A 22,403-nucleotide genomic window follows, 5' to 3' on the forward strand; every position below is an offset into this window, starting at 1 on the left:
CAGAGCATGGAGCTGGGCTATTGGTCTACAGTTGATTTCTACTTCAGCTAAGATGTCTTGTCTATACTGAGAATAGAAGTTGGTCAGTCAATGACTAGTTGACTCCCTCTCCAAAGGGACTGCTCCCTGGATGATGACTGCAGGTGATAGCTAAATATCTTTTCAATACTCAAGATTACTCATATATATTTCTGTATAATTGGTTCTGATAATTCTTATTTTCTCTCTGCTCTAATTTCAGTTTATTTTATTAATTGGATTTTCCTTCCTCCAATTTTTGATAAGGATCACTAAAGTTTTGTCAATTTTGTTCATCTTTTCAAAGGAGAAGCTTGTTTTTTTTTTTAACATAGTTCTAGAAATACTAGTAAAAGTAGTTAGACAAGAAAAAAAGAAATTAAAGACAAAAACACAGATGGAAGAGACAGAACCATTTGTGTATGCTGATGACAGGATGATTTACTTAGAAAATATTAGGTAATTAAGATACAAACTAAATGAGACAACAACTTCAGTAAAGTGATAAATTGCAAAACAAAACCACAAAGAAATTCATATAGAAGTAAAAATAGGAGGGAATAGTTAAAATGAAAGTCCTTTCAAAGAACTACAAAATATATAAAATATTTTAGAGTCAATAAACTAAAGGAAACTCAAAATAGTAGTAGTAATAGCAGCAGGAGGAGGAGGAATACTAGGAGTAGGAGCAGTAGGACTGGATAATAATAATAATAATGATAGCCTTCAAAGCTTTAAGGTTTGCAAATTCCTTTAAAAATAGTGCCTCTCTTATTGCTATAGCTAGCATTTTCAGTACAATATTGAATAACAGAGGTAATAACTGGCATAACCCCTTATTGTATTGGGAAGACTTTAGCTTACCCCCATTACAGATAATACTTTCTGGTAGTTTTGATAAATATTACTTCTCATTTTAAAGTAAGCTCCATTTATTCTTATGCCTTTACATGATTGCACATATATGATATATAGTGGATTGCAAAATGTCTCAGGGAAGGGTAAAAAGAAGGAGGGAGAGACTTTGGAACTCAAAACATTTTTTTAAATGTTAAAACTATTTTAATATGTAATTGGGAAAAATATTAAATAATTGGAAAATATTGCCTCATTTGATATTATCGATGTCATTTGGAGATAGTATTATTAATGACTTCTTGCAATGAAGAAATTAAGACACATGAAGGTTAAGTGACTTGGTTTTGGTCAGATATCCAGTAAATATTTCTGTCTAGATTTAAACTCATATCTTCCTTACTCCAAGTCCTTCTTTTTTTTTTTTAACTTAGCCACCTAGATACCTCAATTTGTATAGATATTAATATGAATTTTACTTTAAGGAATAATTACAAATAAGTGGAGGAAATTTTTTCTCATAGTTAGGCCTTGACAACATAAAAAAATGACAATAATACATTAATTAATTATGAAATTTAGTACTATATTAAACAGACTACCAGAAAAATACTTTGTAACACTATACAAAGTAACAAAACTCATCTGGATGAACAAAAGACTTATAATATCAAGGGAAATGATGAACAACAGTAAAAATGAAAAAGGAGTAACATTTTTAGGCCTAAAACTAAGTTGTGCTTTTTTATTTTTGAAACTCGATAATGTTTTGAGGAGTCTTAATTATACAAGAAATATTAATATAGTTTTTTACTAATTAAAAACAGCAAAGGAGAACAGTAAAAATAGATTAGACAAAGAAGAATAAGAAATTATTAAATTCAATAACAGTATTCGATAAACCTGAGAACATAAATTAGTAAGAGAAATTTCTGAGTAAGAGAATTTCTGAGAAAATTGGAACACCATCAGGCAAATGTTAGGCTTAGACAAACATTTATACTTTTGAGAATAATATATAGCCTTAATATTAAATGCCACACCACTGAAAAATAGAGAAACTGATTAGTATCACATTTTTGGATAGAAAGTAAATTCTTAAAGAAGGGATGAAATTCATCTCAAAATACAAAGTGGATAATATCAATTACAAAGAATTGAAAGTTTTTGCACTAACAAAAATATTTAGAAGAGAGGCATCAATGTGAATAAATCTTGGCATTAAATATTTCTGAGACTTACTGATGTTGGTTGAAGTGAGCAGAACCAGGAGAGCATTGTAAATAGTAACAGTGATGATCCACTGTGATAGACTTAGCTCTTCTCAGCAATATAAAGGTCCAAGACAATTCTAAATGACCTATGATGGAAAATGTTATCCACATCCAGAGAAAGAACTGCTGTTTATCATCTTTTTTATTTTTTTATTTTTTGGATTTTCCTGTTTGTTTTGATTCTTCTTAGAATCATAACTAATATGGAAATATGTTTAACATGATTGCACACACATAACCTATATCAAATTGCCTATCATCTTAGAGAATAGGGGGAAGGGAAAATTTAGAAGAAAATTATATTTAAAAGTGAATGTTAGACAAACAGATAGACAGATATTTCTGCTATGCCTCTGATCACCAAGATATAGAAAGAAACTAACACAAATTTATAAGAAAAAAGCCATTCCCCAATTAAAATGGTCAAAGATTATGTATCAAAAGTTTTTTTTTAAAGAAGTATTGAAAACTATTAAGAACTTGGAGGCACCGTCCCAAATCACCAGTAATAATAGAAGTACTCATGAAAACAACTCTTGTGTTACTTCATACGCAACAGACAATTCAAATACAACAAAAAATGAAAATAGTTAATGATGCAGGAGTTGGGAAAAGACACATTAACACATTGTTGGTGAAGTTAGAAATCAACCTGGAACTATGATAAGAAATCAAATACCTAAGATAGTCCATACTCTTTCACCAGAAATTCCACAACTAGAGATACAAACCATGGAGGTAAATGAGAAAAAAGATCCTAAACAAGACAGAAAGTTAGGCAACGGATTAACAACCAACCCTTGTGTGCTATTTACTCCCTATCCATGACTGTGAAGAACAACTTGTTTCATTCTCTTCTAAATTTTTAAATGGTATGACCTTTAATACTCAGACTACATATCCATTTTGAGTTTTTTTCTGGTCTTTGGTGTAAGATATCAATATATAAATCTCACTTCTGCCAAATAGCTTTCCAGTTTTCCCAATAATTCTTTTCAAAGAACGAGTCTTCTAAGCAATTTAAATTACTCAGATTTATCATATGCTGTTATTGATTTTAATAATTTCTGATTCTTATTTGTGTAGTCTGTTTTACTGATCTACTTTTCTATTTTTAATCAATAAAAGCTATTCTTAATTGTAATTTAGTTTTAGGCCTGAAAGTACTATTCTTTTCATTCTACTTTTTTCATAATTTGACATACATAAAATATTTATAGCAGCACTTTTTTCTTGTAGCACAAAAATGTAAAAAAGTGGATGGCACAAAACTGAGTAATTACTAAACAATTGGTCATACATGAAGACAATAGAATTGTATTATCATTACACTATCAAAAATCATGGATAAAATGGAGACAAGGATCCACAGGAAGACACATGAATTAAAATAAAGTGAAGTAAGCAGAATTAGGGAATCAATAAATATGACTACAACAATGTAAAATAAAAGAATAAAACAATCAAACTGAATGCTATAAAAGAAGTTTGGTCGCAATGAAAAGAATCTCTCTCTCACCTTTATGGAAGTGAGAGGTTACAAGTGTGGAACATTACTTACAATATCAGATTTGTTCCACATGTTGATCTGTTTTGGTGTTCTTTTGAGGGGATGGGTTTTTATTCTTTGTTATAAAAGTACTCAGCAATGGGGAGGAGGAGTAATATGTGAAGACTTCTAGGATATAAAAAAAGAAATATTAATAAAATTATTTTAAATTAAAAAGTTAAGCTTTTGTTTCTCTGAAATAAAGTTAGGGTCATTAAAGAGCTTTGTAGTTTTCTGAACACAGTACAGCCTGTCATACTTCAGTTTAAATCTGAGCCCAAATCATTGTCTAAATTTTTTCCTCATTTCTAAATGAGAGAATTGGACCAAATGACTTATAAGGTCCCTTTTAATTCCAGACATATGACATTATGAGTCCATAACCATTCTCACAATTACATTACCAGCATTATGTATATTTTCTATGGACATTTGTGAAATTCAGCTCATTTTTCCATCTTTGTTTTCTTTAATGTCATTTCTACCTCCCCTATAAGCCCTGTTATGTTAAAATTGAGGTGTCAGGTGATTAGAATTTCACTAACTGTAAAGAGAATTGGTCAAAAATGTTAAAGACTTTATTGCATTTTTCATTAATTGGTGATCATCCTTCCATTTTCCTCCTTAAATGCCCCAAGGATGACTTTGCTTGGTGAGTCTCTCACAAAGTCTTCTTTAAGCCATGTTTAAGGGGCAGCAAAGTGGTACAGTGGATAGAACCTGGAATCAGGAAGTATCATCTTCATGTTTTCAAATCCAGCCTCAGATACTTACAAGGCATTGGAACATGGGCAAGTCACTTAACCCTATTTACCTCAGTTCTTAATCTATAAAGCAATATGGAAATCCACTCCAGTATCTTTGACAAAAAAGCTCAAAAATATAGCCACAAAGAGTCAGAAATAACTCAACAACAAGAATAAAAAGGTTATACCACTTCTTTTTCTGCTTTATGAGGCAACACTGATCATAAGCTTTCATATTTCTTCTTAATAAGCTTTTATAAAGGAGGTTAAATTCTAAACTTGGGTTGCCTTTGGCTGCCTTTTATCTCCACTTGGCAAGCAAGTCAAATGTTTTCTGAATAATGTGACTTTTAGGCTCATTTGTTTTACTTTAACTGATTTATATTAGCCAAAACATCTGTATTAAATTGTGATTGCTGTCAATATGCTTTATAAGAACTATTACTCATTGTTATTATCAACAATTATTTTAAAACTTCAGTTAGGATCAATTTATTTCAATTGCTTTTTTCATGAATATTATTCTTCTAGTTTTATAATGTTGATATTTATTTTTAACAAGTTGATGGTCTAATTGCAAGTAGATAACTCATCCCTTAACTGCTCTCTTGCAAGTCTATTCTTATCTGTTAAAATATAATCAAGTTTATTTTTAAAAAATTATCTGATCCTTGACATGTTCAATACTTGCAGATAGCTTTTTAAAAAACTATTCATGGCGCAGAGTCAAGATGGTGGAGTAGAAGGAAGAATCTGCTCTGGCTCTACCCCATAGCCCATAAAATACTTATAAAAATGACTCTAAACAAATTATAGAGCAGCATAAGCCTAGACAGAGTGAAAGAGATTTCCAGCCCAGGACAGCCTGGAAGGCCAACAGGAAAGGTCTGCTGCACCAGGCTTGGAGAGAAGCGCAACCCACCCTTGGCTGCACAGAAAGAATGGGACTGGATCATACTTCAGGGCCTGGAATCACGGGTAGTAGCTGAAGTTCCCAGATTTCTCAACCCACAAATGCCAAAAACAGCTTCAAAGGTCAGTAAGAAAATTCTTTCACCTGGGTGAGAGGGGGGCCTGGGTCTGGCCCAAGCCCCAGCCCCAGTCCTGGCCCCTTGGCACCAGCAGTCATTGCAGCATCAGCATCTACTTTTGGAGCCCTCCAAGTAAACACCCTGGGGGAATTGAGCAGCCATTATGAATCTCAGCCCTGAGTGGCGGTCTAGGGGTGAGGAGGAGCCCTGGCATGGTGGAGCTGGTGGTGATGATGGAGAGGGAACCCTACTCACAGATCTTTGGCAGAAAAGAGTGCTTGTGGTTGCACACAGACTAGAGAGCAGGCCAAGACAGGAGTAAAGACCTGTCCCTTCATTGTGCCACCTTGGAGGAACCAAGAACTTACAGGTCCCTAGAGTATACTTTCCACTTGACCAAAGACTCAAAAGTCAATTAGTTGGCTAAGAAAATGCCCCCAAAAGGGCAAGAAATAAGACTGTAGAAGGTTACTTTCTTGGTGAAAAGGCATTTTCTTCCATCCTTTCCAATGAGGAAGAACAAAGCATACCATCAAGGGAAGACAAAAAGTCAAGGTTTCTACATCTAAAACCTCCAAAATAAATATGCAATAGTCTCAGGCCATAGAAGAGCTCAAAAAAGATTTTGAAAATCAAGTAAGAGAAGTGGAGGAAAAACTGGGAAGAGAAATGAGAGCAATACAAGAAAATCATGAAAAGTGAATTCCTTGCTAAGGGAACCCCCCCAAAAATGCTGAAGAAAATAACATCTTTAAAGACAGATTAACCCAAATAGCAAAAGGGATCCAAAAAGCCAATGAGGAGAAGAATGCTTTAATAAGCAGAATTACCCAAATGGAAAAAAAAGTTCAAAAGCTCATTGAAGAAAATAATGCTTCAAAAATTAGAATGGAGTAAATGGGTGCTAATGAGTTTAGAAGAAACCAAGAAATTACAAAACCAAACCAAAAGAATGAAAAAATAGAAGATAATGTGAAATATCTCATTGGAAAAACAATTGACTTGGAAAATAGATCCAGTAAAGATAATTTAAAAATTATTGGTTAACCTGAAAACCATGATCAAAAAATGAGCCTAGACATCATTTTCCAAGAAATTATCAAGGAAAACTTCCCTGATATTCTAGAACTAGAGGGTAAATAGAAATGGAAAAATTCACTGATCACCTCCTGAAAGAGATCCCAAAATTAATTGTAGCTAAATTCCAGAGTTCCCAGATCAAGGAGAAAATATAACAAGCAGTCAGAAAGAGATAATTCAAGTAATACAATCAGGATAGCAGGGTTTAGCAGCTTCTATGCTAAGGGATCAAAGGGCTTGAAATATGATATTCCAGAGATCAAAGGAGATAAGACTAAAACCAAGAATCACCTACCCAGCAAAACTAAGTATAATACCTCAGGGGAAAAATGGAATTTCAATGAAATAGAGGACTTCCAAGCATTCTTGTTAAAAAGACCAGAGCTGAATAGAAAATTTGACCTTCAAATACAAGAATCAAGAGAAACTTGAAAAGGTAAACAGGAAAGAGAAGCCTTAAGGGACTCATTAAAGTTGAGCTGTTTACATTCCTACATGGAAAGATGGTCTCATCTTTTCATGAGACCTTTTACAGTATTAGGGTATGTAGAGGGAATATATGTATATATGTAGGTTTGCATGAATATGTATGTATGTATGTTTATATGATATATGTGTAGGTATATATGTACATGGGTGTATGTGTGGATGTGTGGATGTATATATGTGGATGTATATATATATATATATATATATATATATATGTATGTATATACATGTAGTTGGTTAGTTGTCCTTCATCTTTGAAGAGGTCTAAAGTGACATCAGCATGATACAGTGAAATTTCAGTGTGTCTGGCAGTGGTTGATCAGACGAATACAAGCTCAGAATGCTGCATCACAGTTTGGACACATAAAATCTGTGTGAATATTTGGGGTGGATACTCCAAATTTGCATAACTTATGTTTACTTTGTACTGTCTCAATTCTGCTTTGTTCAAAGAGCACAGCACTCTTTCTGATGTGGGCATGCCATGCTGAGCAGTCCTATGCCAGTGTCTCCCATGCTGCACACTCAAATTCAAAGTTCTTGAGAGAGACCTTGAGAGTGTCCTTGTATCATTTCTTCTGGCCACCAAGTGATTGCCTGCCCCATGCAAGTTCTCCATAAAATAATCTTAAAAAAAAAAAAGACTACATATATATATGTATATATATATATATACATATATACATATATATATACATAATACATGCACAGAGGGTACAAGGTGAGCTGAATATGAAGGGAGAATACCTAAAAGCAATAAAATTTACTCTTGAATGGAATGTACTAGGAGTGGGAGAAAGGGAGAAGTAGAATGTAGAAAATCATCTCACATAAAAGAGGCAAGAACTTTTACAATGGAGGGGAAGAGGAGGGAAATGAAAGGAAACAATTGAGCCCTACTGTCATGGAATTTGGCTTAAGGAGGGAATAACATCCACTCAACTGAATATGGAAATCTATTTTACCCTGCAGGAAGGCAAGGGTGAAAGGGATAGGAGAGGGAAGATAATAGAAGGGACAGCAAATTGGGGAAAGGGATAATGAGAAGCAAACACTATTGTGGGAGGACAGGTCAAGGGAGAGAATGGAATAAATGAAGGGCAGAATAGGACAGAGGGAAATGTGCTTAGTCTCTCTCAACATAACTATTATGGAAGTGCTTTACATTGTTACACATGTATGACCTATATCGAATTGCTTGTTTTCTCAGTGAGGGTGGATGGAGAGGAAGGGAGAGAATAGGGAACTCAAAGCTTTAATACTGAATGTTAAAAATTGTTTTAGCATGCAACTGGAAATTAAGTCATACAGTCAATGGTGTATAGAAATCTATTGTGCCCTACAGGAAAATAGAGGGGAAGGGGGATGGAAGAAGGGTGGGAAATAGAAGGGAGGACAGATTGGAGGAAGGGGTGGATGGGGTATATGCTGTCCTGGGATTGGGGAGGTGGGGAGAGATGGGGAGAAAATTTTGAATTCAAATTCTTGTGGAAGTGAATGTTAAGAACTGAAAATAAATATATTATATAATTAAAAATACAGAAACTATTCACGATGTGGAGAGTTCAAGTAATGTGCAATCTTTGGCCTTTCTCATTCCTTATTCTTATCTCATGTTTTCTAATATTTTTGTTTTCATTTTAAACTATCTTGCCTTTCAAGTCAATATCAATGTCCATGGAGATTTATCTTGAAAGGTCTTCCTGAGTTCGTGTAATTTCTCTATTTCCTCATACTCTGGAACGGCTAGGTGATGCAGTGTACGCAGTACCTGTCCTGCAGGCAGGAAGACCTGAATCTCATCTTCTGTGGCCAATATTAGCTGATCATATTTTCATGGTAGTGTTTTAGAAAATATTTATCATGAGCAATGCAATACAAGATGACTAAATGTCCCATGAAATAGTGATTCAGGTTGCTTTGGGGCACACTATAAAACCAAATCTATGAATTCCTTTCTATTTCTTACTCTTTGGGACCCATATCTTAAAGTACACCCTCATAAACTGAAATGCTGAATGTCTGGTCATATGCATATGAATGATATCCTTCATAAAAATCATCATGTAAGGAAGTGAGGTGGTAAGAAGTGAAATGGAAGTGATTATCAGTCAGGGCTGAATAAGTGGAACAGTAAAATACAAAGCAACAAAAAATCAGGACTAATGCCTTTGTCACAGTATCTTTCCCTGGTGCAAATAATAAAAAGTTGACTAAAAATATCTCCTCACAATATTTTAAGCTCTGTATTGCTAATAAAAATATATTTCAGAATATATTCAGAATTTATTTGCAGTGAGATATCTGTATATTCCCTCATAGAGTGTACCCTAAAATGATGATAACTATTACTCGTTTGTTTGTTTCGTGGGGGGAAGATCTGTGATTTCCTTTGTGGGGGGTATTCACTGTTGCCAACCAGAAACTTGTCTGTAACTTAAATTCTAGTATAGTTGCCTAGGGCACAGGGTAAGTGTCTGCTAGTTGCATGTGTTAATGGCAGGATATAAATTCAGTTTGTAATGCCAAGGACTCTACCCACTATGCTATGATGCCTTTCCCTGGACTCATCGTAGATATTTAATTATCGTCATTGGTTGATAGGATTACAGTCATTCACCAAACAGTTCATAATTGATCATCTACTGTCTTATGCATTTCCAGAACATGGTTCTCAGCATATTCATAAATTCAAGATGACTGCCTCTGGAATTTTTCCATGATGCTTACAATCTGAGAAGATGTATCATTTCCTGAAAGAAAAATTCATCCTGGCACTATGTTTTGGGTGTCCTACAATGTCATTTCAGCATTTGAGAATGAGACACCAAAGTTTGAATACTGGTTTTGCTGCTAACTAGCTACATGGTCCTAGGCACAGCTGCCCACTTTTTGAACTTTCTTTATCTATAAAAGGAGGGGGTTATATAAGATACTCTCTAAAAGTCATTTCAAACTCCAAAATCTCACACTATGATTGTTAGAGATAAAAGAAATCCCTAGTCATTGATGTTTGTGGAGAAGAAAACTATGTACTGTTTCATCTAATTTGTGCTGGAGCCAGGATAAAAATGTAAACGTATCTCCCTCTTTTTCTATTCTACATAATTACATAAGCAGGTTGAATTAGACCACACCTATGACCTAACTAGAATATGATATGGGTCATATTAAACTTGAAAATCATTAGTTAGTACTGATAAATCCAAAAATTTTCATTTTATACCATATGGCAGTTATAAAAATGAATTGTAATTTAAGGGCTAAGTGGTCCATTTGCTTCCCAGGAAATTAGGTGCAGAAAGCTCATAATTACATGCTTCATATATAATCTCTTATGTGTTGTCTTGCATATTTACTATAAAATGTCTGATTAGCTTCAATGATGGGATTTTTTATCTTTGTTGCATTTTAATTTGAAGAACTTGTGTTAATTATCAATGAAGTTTGCATTCAAGGGGTTTAATTGTTGGATTCTAGCCTATGAGAATAGAAGTGTGCATTGTGATTAGCTCCCAATCCAAGACAAGGAGAGGATGAGTCACTCGTACCTGACTAGTTAGTGTCTCTTCATCCGAGAGTTAATGTCTAAATCAGGCAAGAATGCTGGAAAAGATTCAGAGGAAGTGGTGCTTCTGGGAAGGTCAGAGGTAAGTTGGCATCAGTGCTACTGTCCAAGGTCATTCCAGTGGAGCAGTGAGATGGGGATGACTTGCCAAAAGGATAGTAAAGAAGTTAGTTCATAAGTCAAAGTCTGCCAGGGGGCAGTTAAAGGGAAATAGAGAATACAGGGGAGGTGTCTAGGTGAATAGGAATTTGGATTCATTTAACCTCTGCCCTGAAAACTACTTTTTTATAAAGGGGAAGTCTCCAGTCTTGCTCTTCTCCTAAGTGCTCATCTATCTGGAACCAGGCAAAATTCCATGATGCCAGAGCTCATCAGGGCAAAGTTTCTAGTGTCAAACTAGCACTGTTTCATTCCTATTTTAAAAAAGCAAAAATTGGAAGTATCAGTTTTCTCACATACCAACGGGACAAGGTTGACTTACACTATATGAGGGAAGCTGGAGCTTTCATGGTTTTTCAGTGAGGAATGGAGCAGTAATAATTTATTGACCCTTTGAAATTCTCTCTTGATGTCCTGGCTTCATGGGAATTTACCTGAATCACTCTGGAAATCTGACTTTGTCATACTAGTACCATAAGTGGAAATGCAACATGGAGACAAAGCAAAGCATCAAGACTGGCAGTGCCAAGATAGGGACTATATGACAGCTACTTAAAAACAGGCTGTAGTAATAAGGTCTGTCTATAACCAGGTAATCAAGCAGGTGCCTATGAATACAACCAAGAGTGAAGGAACAGCCTGTAACCAGAGCTTAGATTCAGATAAGTTCAAGAAAATCAGTATGTGAAACCCTGAAATGGTCTACAAGGTTGTAGATGAATGAAGAGGTGTTTTTTTGTTTGTTGATTTGTTGTTGTTGTTTTCTGGGCTACTTTTGAGAGCAGGAAGCAGTCTCAAGAAAATGAGCAGCCCAAGGCTGGAAAACGTAGACCTGAATTATCAGTTGGAAATGGCAAGTCACAGGGATAACAGATGAAAGAAAAACCTTACATGCCCTATTTGTGTGCATGCTTTGAGATCTCTCTTTTGAATTGCTCACCATATGCCATGGTGCTGTGTGCCTCCTGTCCTCACAGTCCAGGCATAACTAGATCTGAGATCATTATTACTTAATTTTTCACATTTGAGTTTCTGACTCCTGTACTCCTGAGAATATTTATATCATCCTAGATATTTTGCTTACAAATGAATGAACTTTTTTTCTGGTAGCTCCTTGATTTTATCCTTGCAATCAGAATAATTAAGTCTTCATGGTTAACATAAAGAGGTAAATTAGCATATTCCACTCATTTCTTATTTAATTAAAATATAACTATTGACATTGCTAAGCATAAAACTCAACTAGATGTTTTATTAAAACACATGATATATCATAGAGCAAGAATTGAAGAAATATAAGCATTTAGGCACAAGTCATTTTCTTGACTACCAATTTCAAAAGTTATCCATCATTTTTAACTATAGGTTTAAGAGAAGTTTTAGTGGAACTTCTTTCAACTTTTCAAAATATTTTATATTTCTAATCTGCAGCTTCCTGGGATATATGCGTGCTTCTGAACTCTGGTGCACTGATGTTTTAGCAAAGTTTGAAAAATGTGCATCCAACTGTAACCCCCACTACATGTTAGGATAGGAAATCTGGTAAAAAGACTCACTCCCACTATAAACTAGGAAGGATTATGATTATTCCATGTGAGCTGAAGAACTAAAGAGCTTGATAATCATTGTTTGTGTTCTAGGTGTTAGGGATGGGGGAATGAGTGTAGCTGACACTGTTCATTTCTCCTCAATTTCAGCCATAGCTCCTGACACTGCTACTTTTTCTCTGCCCAGGTTGCATACTAAAAACAAAGCAAAACATACAAAACCCTTCCCAGTGCAAGGTCTTTGTGCTCAGTCTCAAATTCTATGTAATAACTTTGTCGATATTGAACACACTGAATCATTTCTCAGACTTTACCACCATATTTCCGCTGCCTTCTCTGTCCCTGTGGCTCCTTTCTTCCACTGGGAGTTCTTCCTGGAACCTCCATTTTGAGTAAAGGCCCAGAGTAATTGTCCTTCATACTCCAGACTTTGCCAACATCCATCTCAGGGACTACCTACTCCCTGTCCCTCTCTCTTTTCAGTGCCCTTTTGTAAATTACTATCCTGATTAGAATGCAAACTCCATGAGGGCAGAGACTATCTTCCTTTTATATGGATTTGTATTCCCAGCCCTTAGTATCCTATACAGCAAATCATAAAAATTAATAAATGTTTGATTTGAATTGATTGAATTGCATTCTCCGTATGACTGTGATTATTTCATAGAAATTGACCACTAAAATATGGAGCTACATAATCTTTTTTCACAAAATGGTTTTAGCTCTAGCTGCCCACTTATAGCGTAAGAAGAAATTAATAAAAAGGCACTTATTCACAATTCTTATTCTTTGCCAAGCATCGTGCTAAGTACTGTGGGTACAAATAGAAAATATGAGATCATCCTAGCTTTCAGGGAAGTATCATTCTAATTGGGGAAGACAAATCATAAAAAGTTCAGCTAGGGGATGAAAAGATTGTAGTGGTTGGGTGGGTGACAAGGCTCCTCTAGGGATCCTTTAATTGGATCAGTGGGTCAGATGACATTGTTCAAATCTGGAATATAGAGGGGCAGGCCAGAAGGAAAGGCCTGGAGTACTACAGGATTAAGTGACATGTTACATGGTGATTTCAAGAACATTCCAAATTGTTTGGCCAAACAGATGGCCTAGGCTAAGGTAAGGAGTGAAGGGGAAGGCAAAAATGAAAAGGGTACACCTAGGGTGATCAGTCCTCCTACCAGTCATAACCTGAAGGGAGAAAGGCCCCTTTTCCCTCCTAACTTCCCTTCCTTAAGCTTATTGCATGGATTCCAAGAAGATATAGGATGAAAAATGCACTATGGAGCAATATGGTATCCCAAAATGAGTTTTCCTCCCAAATACAAGAGAAAGATTTTTTCTTATCCTCTTAGATAAACCAGCTCTAAGCTCCCCATGCAGACCTTTTCTGACCAATATGCTAAATTTCCACACAATCCCTAATTTTATTCATTAGACACTAAATGCAGCAAATTTTATATCCTGGCCTCTTGTGGAGAGAGGCAAAGGCAGTCCCTTTATGCTGGCAAGGTAACATGAAAAAATTTACAATGAGAAAGAATATGCTAAGAATTTCACATACACATAATCACTATATGTAAGTGTCTACACATATACTATCTCTAGTATATGTGCATATATCTCTTCTCTCCTCTCCTTTTCTCAACTCTCTCCAGATGGGAAATCATGCCTTTACCTGAGGGTGCTCTGCCAAAAGGAAGATAAATTTTGATGGCTGAACTCTATCATGATATCTTGAGGTTTATTGGCTACATTTCTTTCTTAAAGATCGTGCCTCAAACCCAACTTATTCTGGCTTTCATTGATAAAACAATAGGTCCCTGCCCAAGCACCACTTAGTGGTTATTTTTTGGATCCTAAAGACTCAGGGTCACTGTAAATCATCCAATTGTCTTTCTTTTGGCTAGAAACCCTGCGGGTCTTCCCCTCCCAGTTTGATTTTTTCTTTTTTTAATTAAAGGGGCCATCCCTTGGATTATTTCTGAAGAGCACTAATCACTGAATGGGTGTTGCCTCACTCAAAGTGAGAACTTGGAAAACACCTCAGCTTAAAAACTCCCAGGTTTCCCACTGAATCCTGGGCCATCTCCAGTCATTTTGATCTATATCTGACTACTGGACCCAGATGGTTCTGGAGGTGAAAATGAGGCTAGTGATTTTTCCCAGTCCTACCTCACTAAAATCCAAGTCATTCGCAAAGCATGGTATCATCTTCCTAATGTCATGGTCCTCTTTGAGAATGAAGGACAAACCACAACCACAATGTATCAATTCAAACACAGGACAGCCACCATGTCAGAGTGGATAGCAAGCAGAAATCAGAGTCAATAAGATCTAACTTTAAGTAGTGTTCCTGACATATATTGGCTGGCCAAGTCACTTAACCTCTCAGTGTCCCAGACAATACATTTAGACTATAAGCTGCAAAAAATAAGTGCTGCTCTACATTGTTAAGAGAGTTTTTCTCCCTGAGAACTCTCATTTTCAAGATTTCTTAACCTGGGATCCATAGATAAATTTCAAGGACTCTATGAACTTGGATAAGAAAAAAAGAATAATTTTGTTTCCTTTGTTGTCTAACTGAAATTGATCATTTCCTTCAATTATGAATGTAAGCAACAATATTACTCTGAGAGGGGCCTGTAGGTATCAGCGAAATCATTGGTTAAATTCAATTTAAATTTTCTCCTTGACCACAAAATGCTTTCAGTCCCAATTTTTTTTGGCTGCAAAATGACCTAATTGGACATCCATTTTTAAACTTGTTTTAGTATGAGCTAGATAAAAAAAAAATAGCATGACCATACCAAGCCAGTCACTTTTATGGGAAAGAACAAATGAAAATAGTATTACAAATTCCAATTCATTTACTTATTTTAGAGAAGAAAGAAACCAAATCTAATAATAAGAATTTTTATTTTATGATTTAATGATTTTTAAATTTTTTATTATTCCCTTTATACTTTGGAGGTAATGAGAAGTATGTTTCACAAGACAGACTTTTTGCATGTAATTTTATTTTTTACAGATCTTCCTCTGTAACTTAGATGGTTTATAGCTTACATGTTTCTGGGCCAGGTAGGGAAAATACAGCTGATGACAGTTGGAACTCGTTCACACACCTCCCAAATCACATGGAAATAGAAAAGAAAAAAAAAAACTTCTATTAGCATATTCTTAAAGGAGCTTATTTATGATTCATGCAAATGCATATTTGTTTGGGCAGAAAAACTGTGAAGTCAGCAAAGTTTGTTTTCCTGCATTCTATTTCCTGTTTCTTTTCCTCTTCAACCTCTGCAAGTATTTAGCATCCACTAGTTTGTGCTTGCATCTTTTGGCTTTCAGAAAAGAAGCTAGTATCCAATCATTTATACCTTAGTATGAACTTAATGCTTTTCTTCCTCTACAAGAGATCAATCAGCCTTTCTTTAATTGAAAAAGAAAGTTTTTACCACCACCACTCATCAAATTGGATTTTGGACATTAGTCGTGGCACAGAAAAGATATTTAGGAGAGATGGAGAAGAAGAAAACTTTTAGGTATGGGAAACAATACCATTGTATCCATTATGAATTAGTCATTGTGGGCAAGGTCAGTATTCATTTTGTTGCCAGGTAGGGTAGGTTTGGGTCTGAAGGAGTTGTAAATCTGCTTAACTGTTCTACTTTCCCAATGCCTGTATATAAAATACCTGACTTGACAGGATGAGAACATTAGTTTTGTTTTTTTTTTTTTATTCTCTGGCTTCCATGTGTTGATATAAGTATAATGTTCAAATGGAGTGCAAATTATTATAGCTGTTGGTTAAATAATTCTGCATTTTGTTTATCCTGCATCTTTTCTCCAAAATACTCTAAGGGCTCTCCAGCTCCCAACTGTTTGCAGGAAAAAAATTAAGGAAGAAATAGCCAGTTAGTAAGTTTCTACTTCAGCATTGACGGATCCTCGGAAAAGCACAGACATAAAGTTTACAATGATTAGCTCTTAAGTAAAGTATGAAGATAAGCAAATCTCCCCATGTTGCCAACCAGTCTGTAAATGATACTTCATTGGGAGCAACTGAAGTTTCTGTGCCTCTCAGATTTTACCTGAAAGTGTTTCTCTGAACTTCCAATGATGTATTTCTTCATAGTCTTTTAATGTTAAGCCAAGTTTGATTTTAATGAAGTTTTTAAAAGTATAGAGAGTAATATGATTGAACCATGTCATTTTCTTGTTATTCACAGGAAGAGATTTCCTTTTCATTTTTCTAGTATTTTGAACACAGGGAAATTATACACATATTTAAGTTGAATAAACAAAATAAAAAGCTTTGACCTATTTCTTTGATTTATTTTTGTTGTGTATTTTTAAAAAATCAAAAATAGTTACAGTTGAAATGGTGGCCATTTGCATTTGGACTGAAGAAATGCATCATGAGAAGTTTGGAGAAATACTTTAAAACACACAGAATATGGGAGATGACTCAAGATGGCAGGGTAAAGTGGGAAAATATTTGCAATGTCTTCTAATATTTCACTTTAAACAACTTTTAAAAATACAACAAATTAAATTATAAGCAGAACAAAACCAAAAAGTCATAGTGAGTAATTTTTCCAGGCAAGGACAGGTTTAGAAAAGAGAAGTCTGTAGACACTGGGGTGGGGGATAGCTGTGAGTATGGTGCAACAAAAGCAACACCAGCTGTGAGCCTTGGAGGTGGCTATGGCAGCAGCAGCAGTAGCAACAGCAGTTCCCAAAGCCCAGAGAAGGTAAGGGGGTTAACCACTAATCAAAAAGAGAATAGAGGGAACCCCTGTGTTAGCAATGGCTCTAGTACTAGGCTTCATTTGGCAGCTCCATTGCCCATTACCCAATTCTGAATCCTAGTTCAAGGTTGGAGAGGATCATTTGTGATCTCAAGGGAGCAGGAATTATACTTGGTTACAAGTTGTGGTTGAAAGAGAGCAGTGGCAATACCTGGGTAAGGACCAGAGTTTAGATAAGGAAGGCAGTGACAATACTTCTCACTAAATTACACCACCCTGGAAGCACTGAAAACTTACATATCCTCAGATATAACTAGGAAAACAAGAGAATATAAAAGTCTGAAGGTCAGGTGAATCACCCTCTCCAGAGGTAAGCAGATCCCAACTCTAACATAAGGTCCAAAGTCAAGAAATAGTCTGGAAAAATTAGAAAACAGCAAGAAAGAACCTGATCATAAACGGTTACTATGGTGACAAGGAAATGCAAGACACAAACTCAGAAGGAGACAATGACATGAAAACACTTAGAAGCAAAACCTCAAAAAACAAGCAAGTTGGTTACAAGCCCAACAAGAATTCCTAGAAGAGCTAAAGGAAAAGCTAAAAGTAAAAACAGTTTTAATTTTTTATAACTTAGTTTTTCCAATAACATAAAAATAACTGCAGATTGATGCATACTTTCAAATTTCATTTTATGATTTATTTTTCTTGATTTCTTCCCTTCCTTTTTTGTTTTCTTTTACAACATGACTAATATGGAAATATGTTTTGCATGACTGCATTCATCTGAATTCAGACTCCGTAAGTTCTTTCTCTGGATGTGGATGGTATTTTGACCATGGGTCCTTTGGAATTATCTCAGATCATTGTATTGATGAGAACAGCAAAGTCATTCACAATTGACCATCATTACAATATTGTTGTTAGTGTGCACAAAGTTCTCCTGGTTCTGCTCACTCCACTTTGTATCAGGGCATATACATCTTTCCAGTTTTTTCTGAAATCATTTTGCTTATCATTTCTTATAACACAATAGTATTCCATCATAATCATATAACCCCAAAAATAAAAAGTGGCCGATCAAAGTAATAAGTTATGTACACAAGACACAGAAACAAATGAACACAGTAATCTAGTGACTCATAAATGCAAAGATCTCAGATATTGGGACAAGAACTCTCTATCTGACAAAAAGTACTGTGAAAGTTGGAAAGTAGCCTGGCAGAAACTAGGCATAGACCAACATTTTATTTTATATTCTGAGATAATCTCAAAATGGAAACATGATTTAGACATTCAGACATATTATGAGAAAATTAGAGGAGTATAGAAGAAAATACATGTCAGTTCTACTGTTAATTTGAAAGTTAATGACCAAAGAAGAGGTAGATAGGGCCAAAGGAGATAAAATGGATAATTTTGATTACTTTACATTTAAAAGTATATGCACAAACAAAAGCAGTGTAGACAAAATTAAGAAAGCAGGAAACTGGGAACAAAATTTATTAGTAAGTTTCTCCAATGTGATTCTAAAATCTTTAGGGAACTGAGTCAAATTTATAAAAAGTAAGAGCCATTCTCCATTTGATAAATGGTCAAAAAATATGAACAAATAGTTGTCAGAAGAAGAAATTGGAGCTATTTGTAGTCATATGGGAAAAGATGCACTAAATACTAACAAATAGAAACATAAATTAAAACAATTCTGAAGTTTCATCTCACACCCATAAAATAACAGGAAAGGAAAATGACAAATGCTCGGGGGGATATGAGACAATAGTTAAACTAATATGCTGCTGATGGAACCCTGAAGTGTTCCAATTATTCATGAAAACAATTTGGAACTATGTTCAAATAACTATAAAAGTATGCTTATCATTAAACAACAATAATGCTACAAGGTCTGTACCCCAAAGAGATCACAGAAAAAATAAGAGGAATCATATGTATAAAAATATTTATAGCATCTCATTTTGTGATAGTAAAGAACAGGAAAACGAGGAGACACCCATCAACAGGGGAAAATCTGAGCAAATTATGGTATGTGATTGTGATGGAATACTATTCTGTTGTAAGAAATAATGAAGGGGAAGTTTTCAGAAAAATACTGGGAAGATTTATATACACTGATGCAAAGTGAAATGAATGGGACCAACAGAAAATATATACCATAATAGCAATATAATAATGATTATGAACTGTGAAAGGCTTAGTCACACTGATAAATAAATTCCAAGAACTCATGATAAAAATGCTATCCACCTCCAGATAGGGAACTGACGGACTCTGAGTGGAGAAGGAAACATTTTTTTTTTAATTATCTCCCCCACTACTCACACAGCATGACTAATATGGAAAAGTTTTTTTATGACTTCAAAAGTATAATAGGTTTTTATATCTTGTCTTCTTGATGGGTAAGGGAGGAACTGAGGAAAAGAGAGAATTTGAAACTAAAAGCAAAAATAAATTTTAAAAATAAAAATATAATTGACTTTCCTAAAGTCAAAGAGAAAGTCAGAATCCTTTCACTTTAAAAGCAATGTTCTTCCCTACACACACACACACACACACACACACACACACACACACACACACATGCCTATCACCACTCAAACTCTTCCATGGACTCCTGAATCTTATCAAGTCCTTTCAGCAAGTCTAGCAACATCCCTACACCATATCCACCATGTGATATTTTTTAAATTGCATTTTACTTTTTCACTTCATTTGTCCTAGGACTCTGTAGCTTATGTGTATATCAACTGCTCTTAAAAATATAAATTAGGGAGAATTAGTCATCATTCAGGTGTGGGTGCAGGCCATAAACTTTACAGTTGCTTAGCCTCTACTGAACCTTCTAGATCTGACCCACCCATTAACAGTCATGGGGCACCTATACTTGCTCATTTGCTAAGTGATACAACCCGTGTATCCAAAAGGAGCCAACATCTAAAGGGCTCAAACTCTTCTACTCATGTCCATACCATATGTTAAAATGTATTTTTCAATCACTGGATTAAGGGTGTTTAGCAAACTATTGCCTGGGGCACAAATTTACAGTTGTCTGGGGTTTTTTTTTTTTTTTTGTATCAATGCATGGCTAAGAATGGCTTTTTCATTTTTAAAAACAATAAAACTTTATTTTAAAATTGTAAAAATCATTTCCTAGGCTATCCAAAAGGAGGCAAGCTGCTGGATTTGACCTTTGTGTCCTAGTTTGCATACCCCTGGTCTAAGTAAATTACTGAATGGGGAAACCATCAGGTTGGTCCTCCTCCCTCTGCCAGAGGAGGTGTTGATGCTAAACTTTGTCACAAACCTGCCTATCTTCCAGGAGCCCAATGCTACTCTGTTGGTGGTAGATTCCTTGATCAAAATAGCACATTTCCTTCACTGTTCCAGATATCCTTTTTCTGAGGCCACTTTACTGTTCCTGAATTTTTGCTGATTCCATGATATTCCCTCACATCCATCCATCCAAGTGCCATCAACTTATCTGTCTGTCATAGCTGCTATCTTATAGAAGACCACTAGATCCCATCTAAAACAAATAATCTGCCATGACAATCCATTGTTCAGGATTTCTGGGAGCCAACGGTAATAATCAGCTAAATTGTAAATGCTCCTGATGATTATTATTGCCAACGACATCCTTGATAAATGAAGAGGTGAATGCAAATACCTTCCTTGGCTCAAATCTGAACACCAGGTAAAAATCTTCCTGAACTGAAAGGCTGATAAAGTACTCTGATGACTCACTGTGACAAGCTCCCTATGAGAAGGGGAAATGAAACATAATTTTAAAAAAGGCAATGCATGAAAGAGACACAGTAGCGTAGCATAGCAGAACTGAGAAAGCCAAGAGAAACTTATAAGACTTGCATGCCATATGGGTTAAGAAAAAAGTCAAAGAGGAGGAACTAATTAAAAGGAGAAATGAGATTTCTTTTACAAAAAGGTGACCTTTTCAAAGGATACAAAGAGATCTCAAAAGAACTATAAGAAATTCAGAATCATGTGAATGAATGCTCCAAATCATTAATAATAAGAGCAACACAAATGAATACAACCCTGAGATTTTACTTCATACCCACAGAAATTGAAGAAAATGATTTTAAAATTATATTAGTCAATGTTGGAGGAAATGTGGGAAATAGGTACACCAACACATTGTTGGTGGAGCTGTAAAATGGTGCAATCATTTCAGAGAGTAATTTGAAATTACGCAAAAACAGTGACTAAAAATGCTTGTATCCTTTGAATCAGACAACTCCATTGCTGAGTTTATCCCTGAAGGAAGCCATAGGAAGAAAGTCCCCATATACATCAAAATAGGTATTGAAGCACTTTTTTTATGTTAGCAAAGAATTAGAAATTAAGTAGATGCCCATCACTTGGGGAATGGCTAGATAAATTGTGGTACATAGATGTAATTGAATATTCCTGTTCATAAGAAATGAAGCCTTGATAAGAGAAGTATGAGTCTGTATGAATGATAGTAAATTAAAATAAGCAGAGCCAAGAAAACAATATACAAAATAACTATGACAATATAAAGGGAAAGAACAAAAAATCATAAGTAATTGTAACAAAATTATAAAAGTAAAGCAAGATGTTACTGAAGTGATATGAGAAGACACCAACTGCAATCTACTTTTTCATGGGGAGTGAGGGGGAGCTCCATAAGTGTTACACATTTTGCATGTTTTTGAACTTTTTCAACATATCATCAGTTATACTGATTTTGTTTTCCTTTCAAAAAAATACTTTTTGTCAGCAAGACAACTCTCTGGGAAGGGGAGTAGAAGAAATACTTTAGATAACTATGAAGATACTAGAAAGAAAAAACATCAATCAACTTTAAAAAATAAAGAGGATAATTTGATCTTCACTGAAGCTCACAAATTACCTGACTAGGATTTAGAATGGTTTATAGAGCCCTAAACAGGAGGCAACTACTTAACAGTAGTAACACTTGTTACCTAAGTCAAATGAATACATTATTTCTGGCAGGTCTAAGATGTTAAAGTCTTGGATGTCATTAATATCACACTATAAATATCCAACTCTCCATGCTATTTTGATAAACTTCTATAAGTCATGGTTTCATGATATAGAAGTATGAATAAGAGAAAATCATTTTAAACAAAACAGTTAACATTTCCCAACATAGAAACACCATTTACTTAAAATTTCATGCTTGAATCCTCGGTGTCATTTTTGATTTTTCCCTCTAATCTCCCTCTCATATTCAGTTACCAAGTTCTGTCAGTCAGCCAATCTTCAAGAGACCTTTTTCAAAAAAAAACCTAAGAGACCTTTCTCAGTTCCCTTGCATG

Source organism: Notamacropus eugenii, chromosome 3, assembly GCF_028372415.1.
Source record: "Notamacropus eugenii isolate mMacEug1 chromosome 3, mMacEug1.pri_v2, whole genome shotgun sequence".
Lineage (NCBI taxonomy): Eukaryota > Metazoa > Chordata > Mammalia > Diprotodontia > Macropodidae > Notamacropus > Notamacropus eugenii.